The 21,348-nt window shown below is 44.5% G+C and overlaps 1 protein-coding gene across 1 annotated transcript in view; it reads left to right on the top strand.

Moving 5' to 3' along the window:
* The window catches only part of LOC121857258, a 111,267-nt gene that overhangs the window by 27,571 nt on the left and 62,348 nt on the right, over positions 1 to 21,348 (top strand). The window contains exon 3 of the mRNA XM_042353249.1: positions 12,065 to 12,132. The gene's annotated coding sequence lies outside the window, so the exon portion shown is untranslated. The remainder of the gene's footprint in view (positions 1 to 12,064; positions 12,133 to 21,348) is intronic.

The following is a 21,348-nucleotide window of genomic DNA, read 5'->3' on the forward strand; positions in this document are numbered from 1 at the left end:
GTATAGGGGTGTCAATAAGGCTTGACAATTCAACAGCATAGGGTGTCAATACACACACCAAGTTGCATAGGGGTGTCAATACACACACCAACAGTAGGGGTGTCACATGGGGCTTACACCCAACAGTATAGGGGGTGTCAATAAGGGCTTACACCAATGCATAGGGGTGTCACATGCTTACACCAACAGTACAGATAGTGTCACAAAGGCTTGTTCAACAGCATAGGGGAAATAATAAGGCTTATACCAACAGTATATAGGGGTACAATAATACTATAAATTAACAGCATAGGTGTCACAGTTTACACCAACAGCATAGGGTGCACACAGCTTACACCAACAGCATAGGTGTCAATAAGGCTCACAATTAACAGCATAGGGGTGTCACAAGGTTTACACCAACAGGGGGCACAATAAGGCCATGACACCAACAGTAGGGTGACACAGCTTACACCACACAGTATAGGTGTCACAAGGCCACACCAACAGTATTAGGGGTGTCAATAAGGCTTATGACCAACAGTATAGGGGTGTCATTGCTACCACAATTAACAGCATAGGAGTGTCAATAAGGCTTACACCAACAGTATAGGGGTGCCAAGGCTTACACTGCTAACAGTATAGGGTACAAGGCCATACCAACAGTAGGGGTACACATATTTATACCAACAGTATAGGGTGTTACATATTTGGCACCAACAGTATAGTTCACACATATTTACACCAACAGTAATAGGGTGTCACACAATATAACGTCAGTATAGGGGTACACAAGGCTTACACCAACAGTATAGGGTGTCATTAAGGCTTACACCACAGCATAGGGGTGTCACAAGGGCTTACACCTGGCCAGTATAGGGGTGTCACAAGGCTACAATCAACAGTATAGGGGTGTCAATACACATAAATCTCAACAGTATATAGGGGTGTCACACAAGGCTTACTAACAGTATAGGGGTGCCACACATACTTACAATTAACAGTATATATATAGGGGTGTCAAGGCTTACACCAACAGTATAGGGTGTCAACACATTACACCAATAGATAATAAGGTCACACCAACAGCATAGGGGGGTGTCAATAAGGCTTACACTAACAGTATAGGGGTGTCACATACTTACACCAATAGCATAGGGGTGCTGGCTAAGGCTTACATTCAATAGTATAGGGGTGTCAATAAGGCTTCACACCAACAGTATAGGGGTGTCACTACACATACCAACAGTATAGGGGTGTCAATAAGGCTTATACCAACAGTATAGGGGTACAATAAGGCTTACACCAACAGCATAGAGGTGTCAATACTAAGGCTTATAACTAACAGCATAGGGGGTGGTCAACAAGGCTTACACCAACAGCATAGGGGTGTCAATAAGGCTTACACTAACAGTATAGGGGTGTCATACACACTAACAGTATAGGGTACACAAGGCACTAACAGTATAGGGGTACACACATGGCACCAACAGTATAGGAGGTTAATAAGGCTTACACTAACAGTATAGGGGTGTCAATAAGGCTTACACCACAGTATAGGGGTGTCACAAGGCTTACACCAACAGTATAGGGCCACTGCTTATGACTAACAGTATAGGGTGCTGGCTGGCACACACCAACAGGCATAGGGTGTCAATACAGGCTATACCAACAGTATAAGTGTCAATACAATATACCTCACAGTATAGGGGTACAATAAGGCTTATAATTCAACAGTATATAGGGGCACACATATTTACACCAACAGTAGTATAGAGGTGTCATCATACTTACAACTAACAGAGAAGGGACACACAATACACCAACAGCATAGGGGTGTCACATATTTTACAACTAACATATAGGCACACACATTTCACACCAACAGTATAGGGTGTCAATACACACACACCACAGCATAGGGGTGCTCACACCACACCAACAGCATAAGGTCAATACTACACCAACAGACAGGGGTGTCACAAGGCTTCACACCAACAGCATAGGGGCGGCCACATACTTACACTAACAGCAGACAGGCGCTTTCTGATTGCCACTTACACCAACAGCATAGGGGTGTCAATACATTACACCAACAAGTATAGGGGGTGTCAATATTTACACCAACAGTATAGGGGTGTCAATAAGGTTTACACCGAATAGTATAGGGGTACACATACATACCAACAGCATAGGGCACATACACACCAACAGTATAGGGGTGTCAATAAGGCTTTACACCAATGTATAGGGGTGTCACAAGGTTTACACCAACAGTATAGGGTGTCACAGGCTTACACTCAACAGTATAGGGGGTGTTGGCTAAGGCTTTATAACAATATATAGGGTGGCTGTTAAGGCTTATAATGAATAGTATAGGGCACAACAAGGCTTACACTAGTATAGGGTGTCACATGGCTTACACTAACAGTATAGGGGTGGGGTTGACACACATAATTAACAGTAGCATAGGGTGTCACACAATACACTAACAACAGCATAGGGGGTAAATAATAGCTATAACTAACAGTATAGGGTGTCAACAAGGCTTACACCAACAGTATAGGGGTGTCATTGGTACGCACCAACAGTAGGGGAGGCTTGACAAGCTTACACCAGTATAGGGGTACACATATTTACACTAATGTATAGGGGCAAGTTGCCTCACATTTACAATTACACAGATAGGGGTGTTGCTAAGGTTTACAATTAACAGTATAGGGTGTCAATAAGGCTTATACCAAGAAAGTATAGGGGTGTCAATACACACATAATTAACAGTATAGGGGGTGCTCAACAAGGCTTGGCAATTAACACATAGGGGTGCTGGTCTAAGGCTTACACCAACAGTATAGGGGTGTCAATACATTTATAACTAACAGTATAGGGGTACACACATGGCACCAACAGTATAGGGGGTGTTGCATTAAGGTTTACACTAACAGCATAGGGTGTTTTATAACAGTATATAGGGTGTCAATACTACATTACACTAACAGTATATAGGGGTGTTGACATAATGGCTAACTAACAAAGAGAGATAGGTGTCAATAAGGGCTTACACCAACAGCATAGGGGTGTCAATAAGGCTTTACACCAACAGTATAGGGTACACATAATACACTAACAGTATAGTGTCAATAAGTACATACCAACAGTATATAGTACAATATACACACTCAACAGTATAGGGTACACAATATTTACACACAGTATAGGGTACACATATTACACCAACAGTATAGGGTACACACATTTACACTCAACAGCATAGGGTACACACACATAACCAACAGTATAGGGTGTCACTACTTACACCAACAGTATAGGGTGGCTACATATTTACACCAACAGTATAGGGTACACACATTATAACTAACAGTATAGGGGGTGTCAATAAGGCTTACACCAACAGTATAGGTACACAAGGCTTACACCAACAGCATAGGGGGGCGGTTACTACAATATAATTATATAGGGGGTACACATAATACAATTAACAGTATAGGGTACACAAGGCTTATACCAACAGAAGTAATAATATACTACACCAACAGTATAGGGGTACAACAAGCCAACAGTATAGGGGTGTCATTAAGGCTTACACTAACAGTATAGGCCATTAAGGCTTATACCTACAACAGTATAGGGGTGTGTCATTAAGGCTTATGCACCAACAGTATAGGGGTGTTGTCAAGGCTTACAATTAACAGCATAGGGGTGTCACAACAATATTTACACCAACAGTATATAAATAATATACTTACACCAACAGTATAGGGGTGTCATTGGTTATTTACACCCAACAGGGGTGTCACCAGCTTACATATCCACAGTATAGGGTGTCAACAAGGCTTATAACCATATAGGGTGTCAATATAATATACCAACAGTATAGGGTACAACATATATACCTCAATGGTATAGGGGCACACACACATTTACACCAACAGTATAGGGGTGTCATTGGGGCTTATACCAACAGTATAGGGCACACACAGCTTCATAACTAACAGTATAGGGGTACACACATTTACAACTAACAGTATAGGGGTACACAAGGCTTACACTAAATATATAGGGGTGTTAATATAATATGTTAAATAGTATAGGGTACACAAGGCTTGCACCAACAGTATAGGGGTACACAAGGCTTACACCAGTATAGGGTAAGCATATACTTACAATTAACAGTAAGTGTTTCACAAGGCTTATATAATCAACAGTATAGGGGTACACACACGACACCAACAGTATAGGGGTGCCAATACCATGTTAAACAGTATATAGGGTGCCAATAAGGCTTACACCAACAGTATAGGGGACACCAATATAGAGGTGTCAATAGGATCACACCAACAGTATAGGGGTGTCAATAAAGGCTTACCAACTAAAAGGTGTCAATAAGGCTACAACAGTATAGGGGTGTCAACAAGGCTTACACCAACAGTATAGTGTCAATAAGGCTTACACCAACAGTATAGGGGTGTCAATAAGGCTTACACCAACAGTATAGGGTGTCAATAAGGCTTACACCAAGTTTCACGCAGAGGGCTATTAATAAGACTCTGCCCTATGTACTATAAAGAAGCTTTACTATTACCCCTATGTACCAGTGCTGAGGTGTTCTACAGGGTGTCGAGCACTGTAATGGACGACACACTCAGCGCTACTGTTATTCCTCACGCCATTACCTGCCGTCACTATTACACTGTCTACCACATCATAAACACCCTGGATAAGAATATTGTACCAAGCGGTGGTCAAGGAGTGAGGTGTGAGTGTGTGTGTGTGTGTGTGTGTGTGTGTGTGTGTGTGTGTGTGTGTGTGTGTGTGTGTGTGTGTGTGTGTGTGTGTGTGTGTGTGTGTGTGTGTGTGTGTGTGTGTGTGTGTGTGTGTGTGTGTGTGTGTGTGTCGTCCTGTCCTGGGTGTGGGTGGTCACCTGTACTGTGTGTTACCTGGTTCAATACAATTTACGTGATTAATATAGGGTCTGCATCCTTTGACAAAACACACACACACACACACACACACACGTACGCCCCAGTCGCCCACCAGAATACAATAGATTCATCCCACCTGCGATTTTGCATATTTTGGGCCTTTCTCCCTCACATGGAGAGAGAGAGAGAGAGAGAGAGAGAGAGAGAGAGAGAGAGAGAGAGAGAGAGAGAGAGAGACTGTATATCCAGTTCATGATAATTCCTGAACCTGTGTCCTCAAGTAAAACTTATTTAATTACTAGGTAGGTAGGTATGTGGGTCTCTCTCCCTTGAACACACAGGTCATCAGGAGTGTGCTTTACAGTGAGCTAACCCCCCCCACCATCAGGTTATTAAGTAAGACCCACCTACTAGGTGTGGGCAAGAATCGGTTCCGGAACAGGTTTCAATGCTTCTGGTGAGCTACCTCGGAACCGATTACCGAAATTTGGAATCGGATCCTCTGAAGCGAGAGTAGGATTTAAATCACTAGTCTGTACAACAACTGACATGTGACGGTAACATCGACCAGTGATAAAAATATGGCATCATCAGGTGCCTTGCGGCGGCGGGCCGGAGGCAGTCTGCTGTCATTATAAATTCTTAATTAATCAAAATTCTGTTTAGTTTTTAGAATAATTGCAATGTACATTATTAGGGTAACCTTACTTTACTGTGTCAATATGAAATACATTGTATTTTTCTCATTGTAAATAATGAATTAGTAATAATTAATATAAATTCTGAACTAAAATAATTCCTAACCAGAAGGCCGAGTTACTCGTGGTTACTCTGAGGAACCGGTCCTACCGACCCAGAGAATCGGTGCCATGAGTACCCTAAAAGAGCGGTTCTTGTCCGTCCCCCCACCACGATAATGAGGAATACGCACCTACCTACCTACTTCCTACCCCATGTTCAGCTCCACCACAGCACGACCCAGGCCTTCCTCCCTCATTACTCCCTCACTGAGGTTTAGTCTCCATCGTCAAGACAGCTCGTGCTGGCGCGTGTGTTATTACGAGTAAATGTCGGCGTCTCGTCTCGTTACCAGCAGATCTTAAGAGTGTGTTGCCAGCTCGTCTTTCCCGATTGATTTCCCGGTTTATTTTTTCCTCTGGTCTTGTGTGATGTTGCCAGGCGTATGATGTCACCCCTTCTGGTCTTGTGTGATGTTGCCAGGCGTATGATGTCACCCCTTCTGGTCTTGTGTGATGTTGCCAGGCGTATGATGTATATCCCTTCTGGTCTTGTGTGATGTTGCCAGGCGTATGATGTCACCCTTCTGGTCTTGTGTGATGTTGCCAGGCGTATGATGTATATCCCTTCTGGTCTTGTGTGATGTTGCCAGGCATATGATGTATATTCCTTCTGGTCTTGTGTGATGTTGCCAGGCGTATGATGTATATCCCTTCTGGTCTTGTGTGACGTTGCCAGGCGTATGATGTATATCCCTTCTGGTCTTGTGTGATGTTGCCAGGCGTATGATTCCTCCACTCTCACCCTCTGCCTCTCATCGCCCAATATTTTGTACCGCACCACTTCCACGTCACCCCCTCATCAACTCATAATGTCTTTGACCCTCCACACACACACACACACACACACACGAGCACTACAGACCAATGTAAAAGATCATCACTTCATGTATACAAGTCGTAAACCTCACCCTTCTAATCACTCTCATTCAATTCTTTATCATTCTTCCTATTCATCCCTCTTACCTCTCATCACCTCATTCTCACTTACGTATTCGCCTTGTGTGTCCTTCTATTCAATCTTTTATCTCTCTATCTCCTTTCTCTTCGTCTTGGTTCTTCTACTAAATAAAAGTTTTCTTTATTCGTTATCCATCGATTTATCATTCTTTCTCTTGACCCCTTCTCCTTTTCTCCTCCTTTATCTATTTATTTACTGCTTGTTCTTCCTGTCTTCATCCACTTCTCTACCTCTCCTCCCCTCACTTTGAGCATGAAAGGTATACCAGCAAGGTCGTCGAGGGTGAGGTACAGAGGGAGCGGTCCTACTTGAGGGACACATTCTCGAGAGACACACTCTCTAAGTCTGGGAGTACCTCTCTCTCTCTCTCTCTCTCTCTCTCTCTCTCTCTCTCTCTGACACACACACACTTTGTTTACCTCAGGTTCAGCAGTTTATTGGTACACGACCAATAAAAAATCAGCTGTATTTTTTAGCCTGGTATCTTGATCTGATTATGGCCGGCCACACCAAAACTTTGGTGGGTGTGGAAACTGGTCGGGTGTGGGGAGAGGGGTGGGAGGGGAAGAGTGGTGGGGGAGAGGGAAGAGGGGTGGGGAGGGGAGAGGGGGGGAGGGGAAGAGGGAGGGGAAGAGGGTGGGGAGAGGGAAGAGGGTGGGGAGAGGGAAGAGGGGTGGGGGGAGGGAAGAGGGTGGGGGAGAGGGAAGAGGGGTGGGGAGAGGGAAGAGGGGTGGGGGAGAGGGAGAGGGGGGAGGGGTGGGGGAGGGGAAGGGTGGGGGAGAGGGAAGAGGGGTGGGGAGGGGAGGGGTGGGGAGAGGGAAGAGGGTGGTGGGGAGAGGGAGAGGGGTGGGGAGAGGGAAGAGGGGTGGTGGGGAGAGGGAAGAGGGGTGGGGAGAGGGGAAGAGGAGGGGAAGAGGGGGGGAGAGGGGGGGGAGAGGGAAGAGGGTGGGGAGAGGGAAGGGGTGGGGGAGGGGAAGAGGGAGAGGGAAGAGTGGGGGAGGAGAGGGGGGAGAGGAAGAGGGGTGGGGGAGAGGGAAGAGGGGGGGGAGAGGGAAGAGGGTGGGGGAGAGGGAAGAGGGTGGGGGAGAGGGAAGAGTGGTGGGGGAGAGGGAAGAGGGGTGGGGAGAGGGAAGAGGGGTGGGGGGAGAGGGAAGAGGGTGGGGAGAGGGAAGAGGGGTGGGGAGAGGGAAGAGGGGTGGGGAGAGGGGAAGAGTGGTGGAGAGGGAAGAGGGTGGGGGAGAGGAAGGAGGGGTGGGGGAGAGGGAAGAGGGGTGGGGGGAGAGGGAAGAGGGGTGGGGGAGAGGGAGAGGGGTGGGGAGAGGGGAGAGGGGTGGGGGGGGAGAGGGGGGAGAGGGAGAGGGTGGGGGAGAGGAGAAAGGGGTGGGATGGAGGATAGGGGATAAGGGTGGGGAAGTAGGGAGATGAGAGGAAAGTGAGGGAGGAGGAGGGAGGGAGGAGGGGAAGGAGGGATGAGAGGGAAGTGAGGGAGGAGGGAGGGGAAGGAAGATGGGAGAAAGGAAGGAGTGGGAGAGATGAAGGGGGGAGTGAGAAGGGAGGTAGAAGGGGTAAGGAGGAGGGAGAGTGAGAAGGGAGGTAGAAGGGGTAAGGAGGAGGGAGAGTGAGAAGGGAGGTAGAAGGGGTAAGGAGGAGGGAGAGTGAGAAGGGAGGTAGAAGGGGTAGAGAGAAGGGGGAAAGGAAGGAGAGGGAGAGGGAGAAGTAGGGAAACGAGTGGGTGAGGGAGGAGAGGGAGGGAGGAGACAGGGGAAGGAAGTAGAGGAGGATGAGTGGGTGGAGAGTAAGGAACGTTAAGCAGATGAGTGGCTGGATATGTGACAAAATTATTAATAATCAAACAACATCCGGGCGAATAAAAACTCTGCCCACGAACCGTTACCATGACAGGGTATACATGGACCTAGAGACGGTGTTACTGTAAGTTATTGAAGTCACCCCTGCAGACTGTCTCAGGGCAAAGTTTTCTTTAACACCAGAAAACCTGTGTCATCATTCCAACAGACATACAGACGTTCTTTAACTGGAGATAAGTACAGTAGTGTATACATATGCGTGTAGTGGGGTAAAGACAGTCAGTTATAATTATATACACATATAACATAATGGTTGCCCCTCGTGTTCCAGGATGGCCGGCCCAAGGGCCACCTAGGGGTGAATTTGTTTAAGGTGTAGAAGCTGTCGCCTACACAACCACACCCTGAGTTAACGAGCTGCATGACCCAGTATCAAGGAATAGTCCCAGAAGACCGGACAACTCGCCAACTGCACTGGCTAACCATTACCCAGGAACACGATCCGCATGTCGATTAACATCCAGGTTCCCAATTACTGCTGGGTAGACAGAGGCAAATGGCGTAAAGAAACTTGCCCATAGTTTCACCCTGCCCGGGGATCGAACCCGGGTCTGCTCGCTTGCGACGCGAGCATGCTGACCATTACACCACATACATGTACGAAAACATTTATATTACACGCCCACAGGCGTCCATTTTACCCCACAAAATCTCCTCTTCCTGTCCCAACTACTACTACCAATAATAATAATAATAATAATAATAATAATAATAATAATAATAATAATAATAATAATAATAATAATAATAATAATAATAATACTGTCCCAGGGCCGTCCCTAGGAGGGTGCGGGACCCCAGAAAATATATATATGGAGTCAGATTATGCGGTCAGAGGAACCCACCCCCACCTACCCCCATGGGACTGTCGCTATGGATGGTAAGGTCACGGTTACGATGGTGGCGTAAGCCGTCAGGTCGGATTAACCAGTCAACAGGTAATGTGTCCGAGGTCTCTGGGCCCCGGGCGGTCGGCCCTGTATGCCCCCCCCCCCTAAAGGACGGGCCTGATCAGTCCTCCCCGAACCAACACATCTTCCGTCACATCGTCTTCAAGAGATCCAAGAACTGACTCTTACCTGGACCATCCACACACCTGTAATTACCTGACTGTACGGTTATCAAAGAAACCCTCAATACAGGTAATTAACGTGAGGTGCTACTCCTGACTCAAGGGAAGTCGTAGTCAGGGCTGCAAACCGAACGGTCCCCTCTTGTATCGTGATGGTAAATAAAGTGTCGTGAAGTCACTAAAAAACCTGTATCGTGCATATATTCTCTCAAATATTACACCAAGAACTGCTATTCGTACAATCCAGCGAAGCTTCGAGCTACCACATTGCACCACTGAACGATGGGGGGGGGGGGGGGGGGGGGGGCGTTCGGTTTGAAGCCAAGGCAACGACTTCCATCGAGTCAGGAGTAGGGGAGAGTGTGCATCGAAACCATGGCGCGTTAGTGTACCTCAGGTGAGAAGAAAAAAACGATGCTTATTTCTCAACGTATTAATAACGGAAGGTAATTTGCTCTCGTAAGGTAGCATGACTAGAGTGTGTTTGGCTGAGTGTGGTGTGATTGTAGTGTTGTGAGTGTGGTGTGGTGGTATGGTAAGCGTAGTAATGGTTTGGTGAGTGTGGTGTGGTAGTGGTGTGTGGGGACGGCAGTGAGTGTAGAGGTATGGTGGTGAGGGTGGTAGTGGTGGTGCAGTGAGGGTGGTGCGGTGAGTGTGGTGGTGACTACTGAGTGTGGTAGTGAGTTTGGTGGTGAGTGTGGTAGTAGTGGCAATAGGTGTGGTTGATGTCTCCCCAGATCACAATACACCATTATAAATCCCAGGGCCTCACACTTGAAATAATAACAATCCCTCAATCCCAGGGCCTCACATTTGAAATACTAACAATCCCTGGACCTTACACTTGAAGTACAATAATCCCTCAATCAAGTCATCCTCAGCCGTGTAACTCAGTCTTGCCACCGGCGGTATAAGCGAGGGAGCCGGTACAGGGAAACTTCACTACAGCTGTAACACCGACTGTAATATGGCCATTGTCTGCTGCAACACACGCTCACGGCTGTTGTTACTACCTCACTAAAATGGGTCCTGAGTTGGTGGGTATGTGTGGTGGTGGGGTTTGTGTGGTGGTGGGGTTTGTGTGGTGGTGGGGTTTGTGTGGGGTGGGTTTGGTGTGGTGGTGGGGTTTGTGTGGTAGTGGGTTTAGGTGGTAGTGGGTTGGTGGTTTTGTGGGATTGCTTTTGTGTGGTGGTGGATTTGTGTGTGTGTGTGTGTGTGTGTGTGTGTGTGTGTGCTCGTAGTTGTGTGTGTTGGCGAATGTATGTGCGTGTGTGTGTGTGTATATGTATATGTATCAACCCACCACCACCTCGCTACTCTGAATCTCCTCAACTAATATCCGAGTGCCTCTATAGTGTCATCGTCATTGTAGGTGATTGACTAAAGCACCAACATCTTTAAGGCACTGGTATAGAGAAGGGTTGGGTGATATGACATGTCTTAAGACGTTATATTCTCGAGTGTGTATCATCTCTGTATGTAATGTCACTATGTATATTTGTATGTATCGTCACTATGTATTTTATCTTTATATGTACCGTCACTGTGTATCCCTGTATGTATCGTCCCTATAATCGTATCTCTATGTATCGTCTGTATATGTATGATCTCTGCATGGCCGGACAGGTGAGAGGGAGTATGCCAGACCTGTAGGTGAGTGTTAATTACCTGAGTTTACCTGTTGCAACAAAATTCCTCTCGTGGGTATCACCTGGTTGACGAGGACGTGTTCAAGGTGTACACAGATGCTGCACAGCCTAGGGTTCCTGTGCAGTTAACAGCAATGTACAGTAGTTGAACAGAATCATTAACAACTTCCTGTACAGTTAACAGCAATATACAGCAGTTGAACCGCATCACTAACAACTCCCTGTACAGTTTACAGCAATGTACAGCAGTTGAACCGCATCATTAACAACTCCCTGTACAGTTAACAGCAATGTACAGCAGCAGACAATTACCAAGACGAGACAAATCACTGATGAACCGGTTACCACCACAACAACACGACAACACAGCTTTAAAGGCAATGGCTGGTCTGGTCTCTCACCCAAACGTCAAAATTGTGGGTGAGTCTTTATTAATTCACCCTGAGTGCCGCGGTGCCGGTCACTGGGAGCTACGGGTGCCACGGATATCTCAGAGCTGGGTGCCAATCCACAAAGATGGAAACTCAATCCCTACAATTTTCTACACAGTATTTGCCTATTTCTACAGTATATTTATTTTTATATGTACAGTATATGTAGTCCTCTATGTATATGTATTTATACAGTATATGTAAAACTGTACTAAATGTATACATATTTCTTTATGTATACTGAACATGTGAGTTAATATATCTAATTTCTATGTATGTACAGTACCTATCAATCTATGTAGGAAATGTTGTTACAAAGACAATATTGTTACAGAGTTGTTACGAGACATCCATGTTATTACAGGGTGACGGGTGTACCTCTGCCAGCCTCGGGGCGGAGGTGACAGTAAAGCGTCACCGTTACCTGTGTTGGTGAGTACAACCACCACCACATAGTGTACAGTAATAATTAGTTATGTACTGTACAATACTTACTTGTGTACTGTACAATACTTCCTTGTGTACTGTACAATACTTACTTGTGTACTGTACAATACTTACTTGTGTACTGTACAATACTTACTTGTGTACTGTACAATACTTACTTGTGTGTACTGTACAATACTTACTTATGTGTACTGTACAATACTTACTTGTGTGTACTGTACAATACTTACTTGTGTACTGTACAATACTTACTTGTGTACTGTACAATACTTACTTGTATATTGTACAATACTTACTTATGTGTACTGTACAATACTTACTTATGTGTACTGTACAATATTTACTTATGTGTACTGTACAATACTTACTTATGTGTACTGTACAATACTTATATGTACTGTACAATATTCACTTATGTGTACTGTACAATACTTACTTGTGTACTGTACAATACTTACTTGTATATTGTACAATATTCACTTATGTGTACTGTACAATACTTACTTATGTGTACTGTACAATACTTACTTATGTGTACTGTACAATATTTACTTATGTGTACTGTACAATACTTACTTATGTGTACTGTACAATACTTATGTGTACTGTACAATATTCACTTATGTGTACTGTACAATACTTACTTATGTGTACTGTACAATACTTACTTATGTGTACTGTACAATACTTACTTATGTGTACTGTACAATACTTACTTATGTGTACTGTACAATACTTACTTATGTGTACTGTACAATATTTACTTATGTGTACTGTACAATACTTACTTATGTGTACTGTACAATACTTACTTATGTGTACTGTACAATACTTACTTATGTGTACTGTACAATACTTACTTATGTGTACTATACAATACTTACTTATGTGTACTGTACAATACTTACTTATGTGTACTGTACAATATTTCTCATGTATATATATATATCGTGGGATGTTGTTGTTGTTCACATGTATGTCTCGGAGGGAGTGGGGGAGGGAGAGGTTGCTTCCATATTAATATTCCGAAAAAATTGAAAAATCCGCTGAATTTTTGGACGAGGGAAGGTGTTTTTTTTTTTTCAAATATTTTTCACCAAGGACTTTATTTGAGCCTGGGAGTTTTTCATCTAGGAATTTTTATGTTATAAGAGTACAACAACAACAACAACAACGACAGCAAACAACAACGACGACAACAACAACAACAACGAAAACAAACAACAATAAAAGTAACAATAAAGGTAAAGACTCAACACCAATAAAACAAAAATAAAATTAACAACAAAATTAACACAACAAAATTAAAAACAACAACAAAACAAGGACAACAACACAGGTCATTTTTTACTCATTAAATAATTACCACCGATAAATAATACGGATCACCTGAAGATTATACCCCAGCTTATTTCACCTGAAGATTATACCCCAGCTTATTTCACCTGAAGATTATACCCCAGCTTATTTCACCTGAAGATTATACCCCAGCTTATTTCACCTGAAGATTATACCCCAGCTTATTTCACCTGAAGATTAAACACCCTAATGATTCAAAGTGGGTGGTTAGGTTGCCATTTAGATCTTAGGTTAGTAGTTTAGATCAATTAGATCAAGGTTTTGGTTTAGTTAGATGAACATTAGGTTAGATTTTGTTTGCGTTGTTATATAAGTTAGGACAGACAAACGGCTGCCGTGACCGACCAGTACAGTACACACCCACCACCAGTGTCTCAGCTCGGAACATAACCTAGTGCTTCAGTAATAATGACCTTTCACTTATCACCCACCACTTGCTGGGTTGACAGTCGTGGTTGATTGTAACCCGGATATCATGTTCCTTTAAAACGTTTCTTTAGATGTTGCTATAAAGTGGAATTACTGACCAACAATGTCTTCTATCTTTACTAAATCATTCGGTCATATTCACCAGCGTAAAGGATAAGTAGCCACACAAAGCCTCACATTAACATTACCATAACCTAGAAATATTGAGGCATCACAGTTAAGATAATCTCACCCACAGTTTTACCTTCTAATCCAGTTTTCCTGTCTATTAATTTTTCAACACAATTTTAGATTTTTTAGATTGCCCGAGGAGCTGGTTTATTGGGCACCCCCTTACATCCTGTGCGGTGAAGCGCAGAACGTTTACAGCGCCCATCTGGGACGCATATAATCATGTTTGCCTTTATGACTCATGCATTATATAAAAGACTGAAGGGTCATAGGTTTTGTCAGCAAGTTACATAAAGTGACAGAATGATGAGTGTGGGGGAAAGTTCCTGGTACAATTCATCTGTTTATGGCAGCGTGGCAGGTCCCTATAATGTCGCCAGGCCTGTCACTAGGAGGAGGGATATCTGGTAACGGCTGACCTGTAGGAGGAGGTCTTAGGGCAAGTGAGGATGAGTGATGTGATGGACACGACACAAAGGTTGACCCCCAGACCCCCGTCCCCTACCCTCCCTGTGGCCATACTGCTAAACAACAAAAAGTAAATTATAAGTACCAACAGTCTAGCCCAACATCACTGTGTAGTAAGATATTTTGGCATTAGGTCTGAAAACCCAATCATCATTCCGTTTTCTCAATGGTTGACTAGATAACCAAATAAATAGTACATGTAAAGTCAATATACACCGCTACCACCCATCCCCATCCCATGAACAATATACAACCCCCCTATAACATACCATGAACAAAATATGAGTATACAAATATATCAAAACACAAGGTCAATATCGTGCCCAATTTCACCTTCCTTACTCACCAAAAAGCGCCAGAGATATCACCCGGACACCCAGCCAAAATCTATGAAAGCACACAGAATAACCGCTGAGTACCTACTTGAACTGTAACCGGGGTACGGGCTTTGTATGGTACTTGGAGGAGGAGGAGGAGTAGGGGAGGGGTAAGAGGAAGGAGAAGGAAGGGAGAGTAGGGAGAGAGAGGTGGGAAAGGGAGAGGGAAATATGAAGAAGAACATGGTATAAACTTTCCTCCCCTATCCACCAGCCTCTGCATTATCCCCACAGAGCATCACAAACACACAACACCGGCTCCACCATCACTAAGTCATCGCCTCATGTCTACCCCCAGATGAATACAAAACTTTAGAACTTATTTTCCCCCAGGCTGCTGCACGACTCTTCCCCTCTGGCGCCACACTATTGATGCGTATAAATATTCAAACAGTAGAGTTGTCATAAAAGAATACATCGATTTACTTATGTATAGAGACAATGCAGGTATACAGTACATTATACATACACAGTGCAGGTATATAAACAATGTATATACAAAGACAGTGAAGGTATACAAACAATATAAACAGACACTTCAAGAAAGTATAGTCATTAAAGTCAATCATTTGTATTTCCAGTATACTGTAGGGCCTCATCCTCCACCACGAACCTCTCACAAGACACCCCAGATCTCTCTCGTCAGCCCTGCAGGAAGCCTCGACTCCCTAACCGTGAACCAATATCATTCCAATTCTGTCTCAACCGGTTCCTCTCACTCTTTCCTCTACTGTAAAAGCTTGTTCCTTCTCCTTTATGCAAGTGCTGGAACTCTCTCTCTCCCGCAATGTACAAAACCCCCACTCTGTCTTCCTTCACCCTCTTTATCTCTCCTGTCTTTCATTCTCCTCTCTTTTTCACCCTCCTCCTGCAAGAGCTGTCGCCTCTCAGACATAATTCAGTCGTCACATCATAGCCAACTCCCCCACCCGACACCACTCCTTCCTCTCACGCCAACCCTCCTCACCTGTCCTGTTCTCTCTCACAACAACCACCACCTAATCAACGCCTCCTCCACCTGAAGCTGTCCAGGTTAACCCCACAGGTGGATGGTGGCGCGTGACCTGATGACTATCCCATACACCTGAGGGTTGGTTAATGAGATTAGCTGCCAACAGGTGTGTCCCCCCACCCTGTGGTAACTGTGTGTTGATGTAGTAAGACGAATAAACTGACTGAAATAAATACTGACATCAATATTACACGACCTAAAACTGACCTACACAGACCCACACTGACATACACTGCCACACTAACCTACACTGCCCTACACAGACCTACAATGACCTAAACAAACCTACACTAACCTACACTGACATACACTGCCATACACTAACCTACACTGACATACACTGCCATACACTAACCTACACTGCCCTACAAAGACCTACAATGACCTAAACAAACCTACACTGACATACACTGCCATACACTAACCTACACAGACCCAACACTGACCTAAACAAACCCACACTGACATACACTGACATACACTAACCTACACAGACGCCACTGACCTAAACAAACCTACACTAACCTACACTAACCTAGACAGACCTACACTGACCTAAACAAACCTACACAGACCTGGTTTACGTGCTTGTCGTATATGTCATTCTCTTCACTAGCTTAAGTCTATATGTTCACTATCATTCACTATGAGTTAACCATCACTATCAATACTTGTTACTATATCAGTCACCATCACCTAGTCATAACTGTTAATGGTGTTCACTATCAACATGGTGTAAGCGTCACCATCGTTCATAACTATGGTTTCATGAAGCATCATCGCCATTATCTTTCATTAACACCATCACCACCATAATCACCATTACCATCATCATCACCACCACCATAACCCACATCAATACCAACATTACCACTAACACCACTACCATCATCATCACCAACGCCACCATCATCATCACCATCACCACACTCGCCACTATATAACAATACCACCAACATCCAATATATTTTTATTACCAAACGATACATTATAAAAATTAACACAAAGTTCACACAGCAACCCCCACACACACACACACCACACACACACACACGCAACACCCCCTACAAACACACACACACGCAACACTTCCCTACAAACACACGCAACACTACCCCTACAAACACACACGCAAAACCCCCACACACACGCAACACCTCCCCACAAAGCAACCTCCCCCACACAAACACGCACACCCCACCCACCCAACACACACACTGCACACCCCCCACACACGTAAAAACTATATAAACACATCCTCAATATATAGCTTCAATACATCACCTGTTTTGTTAATCCCGTGGTATAAACTATATAAACTTGATCACAGTATTCAGGTTATATAAACAGCACACAGGTATAACGCGGTAAAGCACATTATCTTCACCAAGGTTTATGGACACTAACGTCACAATGTTTATATACAGAAGAAATACACGGAACAATATTTCAGAATAATTTATGTGTGTGTGTGTGTGTGTGTGTGTGTGTGTGTGTGTGTGTGTGTGTGTGTGTGTGTGTGTGTGTGTGTGTGTGTGTGTGTGTGTGTTACCTGACTACGGAGAAAGATACCTGACACACCTCATGGTTTTGTCTGCAAGAAGAACAAAAATATACAGTAGTAATCATAATATAAAACAATAAAACACAATATAAAACAAAATATAAAACAAAATAAACAAATTATAAACACAATATAAACAAAATAAACAAATTATAAACACATAAACAAAATAAACAAATTATAAACAAATTATAAAACAAAATATAAAACAAATTATAAACAATATAAACAAAATATAAACAAAATATAATCACAATATAAACAAAATAAACAAATTATAAAACAATATAAACACAATAAACGAAATCTAAACACAATATGAAGACAATATAAACAAATATATAGAAGACTTATAAAAGAAAAATAAATAAAAATATATATAATTTCAAGAGTTACATCAGCCACCAGATAATTATTTAAGGTTATTAAAAGTAGTACATACAGAGATACTATGTATGTATATATGTATGTATGTATGTATGTATGGTTAGGTTAGGTTATGGCACATTAGCGTTGAATTAGGTTAGGTTAAAGACACGCGACTGAGAGACACCGAGAAACACTGAGAAACATAAGAGATACATAAACACACGAGAGAGAGAGAGAGAGAGAGAAACACTTAGACACAAGGCACAGAGACAGACACTGGGATACGGACACAGACAGACACAGACAGACACAGACACTGGAGACAGACACTGGGAGACAGACACTGAGAGACAGACACTGAGAGACAGACACTGGGAGACAGACACTGAGAGACAGACACTGAGAGACAGACACAGACACCTGGGAGACAGACACTGAGAGACAGACAAAGACAGAGACACAGACACCGGGAGACACTATGGCAACAGATGCTCTAATATTCACGGAGGCTTTTGTTCTGAACGTCCGTCAATCTTCTTATATTATGTGTGTGTGTGGTAAAGTGTTTCAGGAGGAGGAGGAAGAGGAGGAGGAAGAGGGCGACTAGAAGAAGAGGGGAACGAGGGAGGAGGAGGAGGGAGAGGAGGAGGAAGATGATGAGGAGGAAGAAGATGATGAGGAGGAAGATGATGAGGAGGAAGAAGATGATGAGGAGGAGGAAGATGAGAGGAGGGAAGAAGATGATGAGGAGGAAGATGATGAGAGGAGGAAGATGATGAGGAGGAGGAAGATGATGAGGAGGAAGATGATGAGGAGGAAGATAAAGAGGAGGAGGAAGATGATGAGGAGGGAGGAGGAAGATGAAGAGGAGGAGGAGGATGAAGAGAGGAGGAGGAAGATGAAGATGAGGAGGAGGAAGATGAAGAGGAGGAGGAGGAAGATGAAGATGAGGAGGAGGGGGAAGAGGAGGAGGAGGAAGATGAAGATGAGGAGGAGGAAGATGAAGGAGGAGGAGGAAGATGAAGATGAGGAGGAGGAGGAAGATGAAGATGATGAGGAGGGGAAGAGGAGGAGGAAGATGAAGAGGAAAATGAAGAGGAGGAGGGAGGAAGATGAAGATGATGAGGAGGGGAAGGAGGAGGAGAGGAAGATAAAGAGGAGGAAAAATGAAGAGGAGGAGGAGGAAGGATGAAGAGGAGGAGGAGGAAGATGAAGATGATGAGGGAGGGGGAAGAGGAGGAGGAAGATGAAGAGGAGAAAATGAAGAGGAGGAGGAGGAAGATGAAGAGGAGGAGGAGGAAGATGAAGATGATGAGGAGGGGAAGAGGAGGAGGAAGATGAGGAGGAGGAAAATGAAGAGGAGGAGGATGAAGAGGAGGAGGAGGAAGATGAAGAGGAGGAGGAGGAAGATGAAGAGGAGGAGGAAGAGGATGAAAGAGAGGAGGAGGAGGATGAAGAGGAGGAGGAGGGATGAAGAGGGAGGAGGAGGAAGATTGGAAGAGGAGGAGGAGGAAGATGAAGAGGAGGGAGGAGGATGAAGGAGGAGGAGGAGGAAGATGAAGAGGAGGAAGATGAAGAGGAGGAGGAAGATGAAGAGGAGGAGGAAAAATGATGAGGAGGAGGAAGATGAAGAGGAGGGAGGAGGAGGAGGAGGAAGAAGATGAAGAAGAGGAGGAAGCAAGGGGAGGAAGAAGAAAAGAGGGGGGAGGAGGAGTAGGAGGACAAGGAAACTGAGCATGAAGAAGAGAGAGAGGAGAGGGACAATCGTGGGTAAATTAATTGCTTTCTTTTTAGAATGATGGAAAGGAGGGAGGGAGGGGAGGAGGGAGGGAGGGAGGAGGGAGGGAGGGAGGGAGGGAGGGAGAGGAGGAGGAGGGACGGAGCGAGGGGAGGACGGAGCGAGGGACGGGAGGAGGGAGGAGGAGGGAAGGAGGAGGGGGAGGGAAGGAGGGAGGGAGGAGGAGGGAGGGAAGGAGGGGAGGGAGGGAAGGGGGAGGGAGGGAGGAATGAGGGAGGGGAGGGAGGGAGGAGGGAGGGAGGGAGGGGAGGGAGGAGGGGAGGGAAGGAGGGAGGAGGGAGGGAGGGAGCGAGGGAGGGACGGAGCGAGGAGGGAGGAGGGAGGGAGGGAGGGAGGGAGGGGAGGGAGGGAGGGAGGGAGGGAGGGAGGGAGGGAGCGAGGGGAGGGAGGAAGGAGGAGGGAGGAAGGAGGAGGAGATAAATTGGTTAAGAAAATGAAAAATGATAGAGAGAAAGAAGATAAAAGAAGCTATTGAGGAAAAGAAGAAAAGGATAAACCGGAAGGAACAAGGAAGAGACAAGGAAGAAGCAGGTATAAAGAAAGTGAAGGAAACGGAAAAGGAAAATGGAGAGGAGAGAGAGAAAGAGAGAGAGAGAGATCCTTTCGGTGGGCTCTCTCTCTCTCCTTCTTATTCGACTCACTGACTCATTCAACGTGGGGATTCGATACAGAGTGAACCTGACATTGTGCTTCATGACTTCCCACCCTTGGGAGTCGAATACTGTATCTATGGAGAGGTTAGGTTTGGTTAGTTAGGTTAGGTTTGGTTTAGTTAGGTTAGGTTAGGTTAGGTTAGGTTAGGCTTGGTTAGGTTAGGTTATAATACGGACCATAAACAACATTATATATATGGATTTAAATACTTTGGTGAGCTACAGATCTACTCTGAGTCAACTGGGTTCAAATCATGAGTGACCAAGAGTTGAAACACCCCTTCCCAGGTTCTCTTCCTCCTTTCTCCCTCCTCCTCCTTCCCGTGTTCTTCCTCCGCCTCCATCTTTTTCTCACCCTTCTCTACTGTTCCTCCCCATATTACCCTCCTCCTCGCCCCTACATAAGGGGGCTCAAGAAGGAAGAATCATCTATCTATTAATCTAACCTCTTCCGTTATTTCACTCTTCACATATACCATTTCTTTTAGTCTCATCTTCAAATATAATTCGTTAACAGGAAGTCACTATGAAGATACAATCCCAGTTAGACGTCGCAACACAAAGAAACCAACACAAAACTCATGGAAAATATTTGTGAAGACTTAACAGTTGATGAGTTTTGAGTCAGAGGAGGTTCCAGCACTTTCCTCGGCACCCGCGCATCAGTTGCCTTCGAGCTTCCCTTGATGATGAGATGTACGCGTCTTATTTGCACCTAAACCCGAGTAATTACTGAGGATACAGCTTTTGACCGTATGAATGTCTGAGGAGTGTATAATTCAGGTTCAATTAGCTGATTGCATGACTGAGAGACTTACCTGTGTGTCACCGGGAGAAATATTCTCCTCACAGTCGCTGCCAAGATTATTAGTTCTCTACAACTCTCACCAGGCTAATTAGATGAGTGTTCTTGCTCGGAAATATTTATGTACCACCACAATCACAGGACTACCACAATCATATTACTACCACAACCGACTACTAAAAATCAAGGAGAACCA

This window comes from Homarus americanus, unplaced genomic scaffold (assembly GCF_018991925.1).
Source record: "Homarus americanus isolate GMGI-L3 unplaced genomic scaffold, GMGI_Hamer_2.0 scaffold20465, whole genome shotgun sequence".
Classification (NCBI taxonomy): Eukaryota; Metazoa; Arthropoda; class Malacostraca; order Decapoda; family Nephropidae; genus Homarus; species Homarus americanus.